Genomic DNA, 7,912 nt, shown 5'->3' with positions numbered 1-7,912 from the left:
TGATAACTCTATTAGCTCCCAGACATGACAGTACATGGAAAGTTCTCTGAAGGTCTGCTCTTCAAATCTGTCCTCATTTGACCTTTTCTGCATAGTTAAATTCCAAAGCAATTGAAAATAAATAACCTGGTTTATAGTTTTTCTGGGTAGCCCTAGGCTTTTCTTCATGTAATGAGTATTTGTTGGCTTCCTAAATGATAGCACGGCACATGGAACAGTTCCACGATACCACTCTGTACAACACAGGAGGTCTCTACTACTGTCATGTTTTAGTAGGGACAGATTTGGTAGTTTTCTGAAATGGTAAAATCACACTGCAGATGGCTCTGTTAGTTTGGAAGAAAAACTTGATGCTTTGGAGTCATTGTGTCTTATCTGTCTTATCAGTTAAGTAAGTGGTTCTAATCTTCAAACAGAAATCAGATTTTTTTTTCCTGTATTTTTGATAGTGCAGTCTCCAATTGTTTGCTTCCTCTGTGATTTTGAATTTAAAATTGCATGCTGCTTTTTCCTCCTTTATTCATTTCCTTTTATTATTTCTTTTTCAGTAAAAGAAAGTTTGTCCTCAGCTATTCAAATGTTGTGGATGTTTACTGAGCACCATTTTACATTGTTGAAATGTTCTGTGCTCTGTGCTCTTCGATGTTCATTTTGAGTTTCTTCCAATTATTTTTCACTTCTTTTAGCAATTACAGTGATTTATGCTTTCCTTCTACTTTCTCAACGCTTATTTTAGAACATTTTTATTTATTTTATTTTGAATACATTTGAATTTTAAATGATCACTTATAGGGATCACTTATAGCATCATAAATTATTGGTGTTATTTTATATGCTCTTTTTCTTCTTGGAAAATGTGGAATATTTAAGCTATTGCCTCTCTTCAGTATTCTAGAGTTAATACAATTATTGCATGTTGTTGATGGTGTCTAGAGACTCTGCCATGCTCTAGAGCCAAAGCTATTTTTAACTTTCACTTTTATGAAGCAAGCTTCACAGGCCTCCAATCTTGTAGCAAAATTCTTGTACTTTTTGTGGGCCGCTGTGTAAATTACACAGCTTCTAAAATAAGGTCCAGTGCCGCACTGCCCAACTCCAATGGGAACTCAAGGAAAGAGAATTCTGCAAAAGAGAGAGACCCAAGAATGGTCGAGGGCTTTGAGAACATGGTTTTTAAGGAAAAAAAACTCAGAGAACTCAGTTCGATTTTTCTGAAGGAGGGTTCTCCAGAGACACAGTGACAGTTTTCAAATATGTAAAAGAGTTTTTCAAGATCTRAGGGAATTACTTATTTTTTGACATCTGCTGGTATGTGAAGAAATAATGGCCTTAAATTGCATCAAGGGAAATTTCTRGATGGTCAGAGCAACTTTCTAATCTAAAGATATTTAAGCACTGAAATGGAGTTTTTGCGGACACTGTGAAACTTTCCTCACTAGAGGCTTTTTAATACAGGTTACGTAAAACATTGGAACCTGCTCTTCATGTAGTTGCTCAGGCCACAGGGTTGTGAGATGGTCCTRTGTGTGAAGAGGATGAAGGAGATCAAATCAAATGACCATAAAAGAGGTTCAGATCTTGCCCGGGTACTCAAGGGCACTAGGCATGCTAATGGATGACTATGATACTATGGCAAGTGCTTATGAAAAAGGTATCAATACTTAAATAGACTTGTTTAAATGCACTTCCCCTCTACTCAATTGTTACACAATGTGAATCAAATTAAAAACACACAACATTATTAATGGCTAATCAGGGTGCTGCTGAGCGATGATGATGGTCTTAGATGGTGGAAAATTGTTCCACTCTCCCTGTGTACTTCACTACACCAATGCTTTGGAATGAACCGATAGTCAGTTTTAATTTGTGCATTTAAGTTAAATTCTACCTGAATAAACACAGGTTGCAAAGACCTGAAGGATGTGATGAAATTTCTTGTGATTATGATGCTATTGGCTATGAAATCCCATGCGTGTTTATATAAAGATCATTGTTGTGAATTCCATTTTCCATTTTTTTTTCTCAGATTATTTCCATTTGTAAGAGGCTTTGGAAATCATCTTTGGTATGATTCCATAAAATTTAATAGAAGTTTTTGTTTGCAACTTGAATTTTTATTTGCACTCCAGAATCTCGTTCTTTCTCTGTTCAGGCAGTTCTGCATGTGACATTTGTAGATATAAAACGAAGTCTAAAAATGAAGAGCAGCTCCCTGCAGAGTGCTCTAGACTGAAGTTCAAAGGAGAGGGTACTGCTCGTATTCTTGCAGAGAAAGGAAAATAAGTAAAAATGGCTAGTGGGCAAGCCCCAAATATATCTGGTTTTAATTTTTTGTCTGATCACATTTGGGGCAACTCTGTAAAGAACACATCAACAAGGACATTATAAAATGAAGGACATGATATTATCAATTAGCTGTGAAGCTTGGGCGAATTAAATATGCCTGAGTCTGAGTGATGTTTCCCCCCTACTAGTGCAAGAGTTTGCAACCTTTGAGTGTCAAACTCTGAGTTTAAAAACAAGGAGAGTTTGTTTAAGGTATTTCCTGTGGCAAAATGGACTGCATGCAGCTCTTCTRCAGATGGGAAAGATCTGGAATGACTAATAATGTAGCTAGTGAAGCAAAAAGTGGCTCACTGAAACAGATAATGGACACAATTCAGGATAACATGGYTAACTAGCAGGCTTGGCAATAGAGCTCTATGATTTGACAACCACAGTTTGCAGGTTGATGCTAAAAGAAGAGGTTGGAAAACAGCAAATGCTCTAACAGTTGCTTCACCAAGAAATGAGAAAGGAAGACTTCAAAATAATGTTGTATATTGGGGTAGAGAATAATGGRATGATTTGATTGCCATTAACAGCATCCAAATTCAATTCCTGGAGTAAATAATAAATATCAGCCTAGACTTCAATCAGATATCTGTGAAAATTAAATTGTGTGACTGCTCAGTGAGCTCCATTTTTTGCACGTGTTTTGCCCTCAATGGACTGTGAGCTGTTGCATTAGATGAGCATGGACACTCAGTCAGAGGCACATTCAGTGGGTTTGCTCAAGTGACTGTATTTCTCCTCGCCGCATAACATAGATCCCTCATTTTGTTACATGACTGTTGGTTTTGCTCTTTGTGGTTCATTAGTGGCTTCTGGAAATTGAAGATTGCCCTCATTGCTGTCAGTGAAAGCTTGACAAAAGAGTTGCACGCTTTTGTGATCAGTTCAGCTCATCACATACGGAGCTAATAAAGCTGAAGATGGTACTCAGCTCAGGAGGATAGATGTGGGAAGGATCAGGGCAAGCATTGAGATACCCATAGAAACCATATGGGTTACGTAATGAAAGACAAGCCAGGAGCTTGCTGGTAGGCCAGGAGGGCGTTCTGAAATTCAAACCATTAATTAAGGTCTGGCATAAAGGATGAGATAAGGAAGAAGCAAAGTCATTGTGAAAGTGGTTACTGCTGTTCAATCCGTATGTTTTCTCCACTGCTTAGACCTTTCTTGTTCTCTAACGCTTGACATAACACGCTGCAGTTGCAGTGCATAGTTATTGGCATAATGCTATTGATGGCTTTATGATTTCACTCTTCTTACACGTATATTTTAGAAGTGTTTGTAAGGCATTAAAGTACTACTTTTTCTCTCCTTCTTCATAGTAACTAATCATGGACTGCTAATTTAAATGTAGAACATAAGGATATAAATGGTGGAGTCTAGGAGCATGTTGTTCACTACTAATTTATGCCCCTTGTCCAGTGCAGGTAAAAAACTAAAGTAAGTGAATTAGAGAATTTCAGAGCTCGCTCTTGTGACTGTCCCACCTAGAGAAGCTTTGTGTGAAAACAAACAGAAAGCTTTCATGTGGTGAAAACCTTGCAATTTCCTCCTTTAACCCACCTGGAGATGCCCAAGCTTGCTCATTTAATGCAGCTGTGTAGTGCCCTGCAAGCTCTGCTCTTTTCTARTGCTTTGCTAGATGTTGTTGGAGGGGTGAGTCTAAAGGTGTGAGTCTGTGGTATGTCTTTGTATATTGTAGCTGTGATATGTGACAGGTGACTGGGTATAGGAGTAGTAGACAGAAAAGTGACACTGTGAGGCCAGCTAGTGCAAACAGCATCAGACCAGTGGCACAGCGATCCAGAGAACTCAGAATTTCAAGGATGTTGCACCAAAGTTACTCCAGGAAGCTTTATAAAAAGGTTAGTGTCTTGTATGGTTACCCTGATATACATATATATATATAATATATATATGTAAAAAACCTTGTATGTCATTGTCATATGTTACCAACACAAGAAGTGTAACAGTGTTGTAAGAACCTAATTTTCTAGCAATGTTTAATAGTAATGTTTAAATATCTTCCTTCCCCCCCCGCTTTGTAGTCAGTTAATAATTGTGTCATTTCTCTCTTGGTTTTTAACTATGTGTCCCTCARGGCATGTTAAAGGCCCCCGTGATTAGAATAGTGGGAATCATGTTGCTGAAGTGACACTAACAGAGCCAATTATTAAAATTTTGCTCCTACTGTTTGTGGTTTCTCAAGACAATATTTCTTTAACAAATTTTGAGATAAAATTACGTGATGCTTGACAAGTAGAAACTACTATAGCCCAAATGCTAAGGGGAAATTAGATAAGTAATTATGAGATATCTTAACACCTGAAACAGAAGTGCTACTAGAGTGCTTAATATTACATTTAACAGATTGTTAGTTTTGTGGCTGATGTACAGCAGATCTCTTARCATACTGTGATTGTATGCAAAATTATCATGTGTCCTGCTATGCTGGTTTTTTTATGTTTTTAACATGTTTACACTGTTTGTCTGCTCTTACCAAGACTCTAGTGGGAATCTGATGCAGCATCTTGTGAGCCTGTTCATCTGAATAGCATTTTAAGTAAATATTCAGTGTGACAAGTATCAGGGGGAAAAAAATAAATAAATAAAGCCACAAAATTGTCACTTGGCTGCTCCCAGTTTACACTTTCCCCTGAATCAGCAGCTTGTGTTTGTCTTGTAGCTTATACAACAATTCTGTTTTCACCTCTAGTGTTTATTTCCCTTTCCCTTCCAGACCACTCCAAACACAGGAAAATGCCCCTGGTGATAATGCCGCTGAGATTTAGAGCATTAAAGCAATCTCATTATCAGTTTACATCCCCAGTTGGAAATCGGAGACTGTTCAGCACATCAAACAGCAGAGCGGGGGCATGTAACGTGCAGCCCAAGGGCCAGAGGAGACCTGCTGCGTCATGTAATGTGGGCTCCAGCTGCCCCCGTGCTGGAGCTGGAGGGTGAGGACAGAACGGCAACGCTGCTCTTTGGCACCGCTAATGAACTTGAACCGCAATAAATTATTTCCCGTCTGCATAATGTGGAGAGATAAAGTGCAACCAAATACGGTTACATGTGCTTATAATAAATGTATGTAGTTTATATGCAAGTTGGATGTGGCCCTTGGGCTCTGGGTGAGTAACCTGGGTCACCTTCGGGCTTGTGGAAGGTGAGTGTCTTTGCGCTAATGTTGGCACTGCCAAGAGCTAGAGGCCAGTGTGCAACATGGGCCCGCGGTTCCCTTSCTTTAGAAGGAGTAACAGAAACCCCTTCAGCTCAACTTCTGATCTGAATCCTTGTCTGTGTGAACAAGAGAGGAGAGAAAGACTCTCCCGTTGCTTTGAAAGTAACTGCATAAATTCTTGCTCCCTGAAACCACCTGAGAAACCACGTGTGACTCCAMCACCATTATATCTGTTAGGTGAAACAAGACTTCATAAGGGATCACTAAATAACATTGTGTTGTGGAATTTTTATGCTGTGGAAAGCATTTTAATTATTTTAATCATTGTTTCTGAGTTATTGGGAAATAAACTCCAAGTCTATCATTATTGCATCCARCTGGGCAAATGACATAGGAGACTGCTATGTTTTTATCAGACACAGTTTGAACAAAGATCTATGGTAATTTCAAGTTCGGAGGGTTATCCTGTGACAAAAGTCTAATAATGCAGTCATTAGCAAGAAATTACGTTACAGTGTCTGTGGGACTTTAATTTGGTGAAAGCAGAATTTCTTTGTTGGTAATTTCATCTTGATGCTACTTCTATCTATTCAGCTTTTTTTTTCCCCCCTAAAATCAGCAGTAATATGGTAGTTAACCTTTCTTAATATTACTTGAGAAGATAATACTGAGATACAGCCATACAAAGAATCAAAATTTGAAACTTTATATTTTATCCATGGTGGCTAAAGTTCAGCACAACTTTGACCATATTCATTTTCTCAGATCTTACCTTGAAAATGGCGATAAAGACCTTGAAATTATAACTGAGGGTAGACTGGCTGACATATACATAATGTAAGGATTCTTTTTATATGGAAAAGAGGCACATTTATGTATTTCCAAAGCATKTATGTCTACTTCATTTACTTTCAGAAAAGCGCAAGAGTTCTAAGGTCATTTTTATTCTCTCCTTTGTGATACAGCTAATATTCAACAGTGAATAGGGGGCATTATGCGAATGCGTCTCCAGAAAGATGCACAAACAGATTATTTAAGGTAGTCTTCCATTTATTGGGTAAGATCTCAGTGCGTATCACCCTTCCATAATCTCTGGTTTCCCTTGAGAGGGAACAAGCATATGGACAAGAAAGGGTCTGTTTTGTGCCATGGACTGTGAGGGAGTCATGGATAACAGGTACCTTGCATTTGTATGTSCTGGGAATTTGTGTTACCCTACCCTTAATTTTGGAGCAGCACATCAAAAGATTAGATAAATTTGTATTTGTAGGTTTTTATTTGTCATAAGTCACTCCTTCGGTGTCTCCTAAATTGCAATTGGCTTAGTAAATTCATATTAAAAAAATATATTTTATTTTATATTTATAAATAATTATATTTATTACATATATGGGATTTCACTTGTTAGCTGTTGTTTAATGTCACATGGACTGAAAAAGTTGAATTTTCTGAACATAAAAACTCAAATTTTCATCTGATTGATTGATTCCAGGAGCTCACACCAGCTGTAGGGAGTCAGTTAGACCCAGGAGTTGATCTGATTGCCTCTATTACAGGATTCAGTGAGAATGGGAGTAGTTCTAGTGTATTATGGACTGTGAATGAGTGTAGATCCTGTGTTGTACTAAATTCCTGTTGATCTTCTCATAAAAATGGACCTTCACTCTATAAAAATAAATCAGATGGGGATTTCTTCCCTCTAGACAAACCTAGTGTCATAGAAGAATGTCTTTCTGTGTATCAAATAAGGAGGAATATGCTATATACTGCTGCTTTTGAACAAGACCTGTATTTAAGTGCATTGAATGAAATACCGTCCACCCTGCAGTAATATTAAGGGCACAGGCAAATCTTGAGCTATGGATTTGAATTATTTGTGGTACCAAGATTTAGTTTGATGATGATCTTGATGTCATACGAGGACGGTAAAATATAACCAAATCCTTGCCCTTTAGTTTCCAGAGARAGATTTTGCTGACTCTGCACTGTATCTTCCCTCAGGACCCCAAAACTGAAGTACACTGCGCAGGTCTAAATTAGATTTTTAAGAGGCAGGGAAAAATGGCAAAACATAAACAATTGCAACTAGTCACATATCAATTAGTGAACAGCACAGCTCAACAAAGCTGAGATAAGTTTTATTAACGTTTAAAGTGTTTCTTGTTCCACTTCTCCAAGAAGAGGCTATTCTTTAGTAAGGTAGGAGTGATTTCAAGAAGCAGCAATGATATGGCCAAACACAAAAGGACACATTTTCATTGTGTTCAGTAGTCAAGGATGTCAAGAATGAAGGTAAGTGTTAAAAACTGGCATAGCCTAAAAGCCTCTCAAGTAAAAGATAAAGGATATAAAACTCTTAGAGATGATAGAGATACGCCTTAGAAAAATAACAAT

The 7,912-nt window shown here is 37.8% G+C and overlaps 1 long non-coding RNA gene across 1 annotated transcript; it reads left to right on the top strand.

Annotated features, from left to right (window-relative positions):
* The first annotated feature begins 3,965 nt into the window (after nucleotides 1-3,965).
* LOC112958175 lies at nucleotides 3,966-7,160 on the top strand. The gene is made up of 2 exons (XR_003251367.1): nucleotides 3,966-4,199; nucleotides 5,075-7,160. It is a non-coding gene; the product is annotated as an uncharacterized LOC112958175 (long non-coding RNA).
* Nucleotides 7,161-7,912: the final 752 nt, after the last annotated feature.

Source organism: Nothoprocta perdicaria, unplaced genomic scaffold (genome assembly GCF_003342845.1).
Source record: "Nothoprocta perdicaria isolate Ctin4 unplaced genomic scaffold, notPer1 scaffold_81, whole genome shotgun sequence".
Taxonomy (NCBI): Eukaryota; Metazoa; Chordata; class Aves; order Tinamiformes; family Tinamidae; genus Nothoprocta; species Nothoprocta perdicaria.
This window is presented reverse-complemented; position numbering and strand designations above follow the sequence as displayed.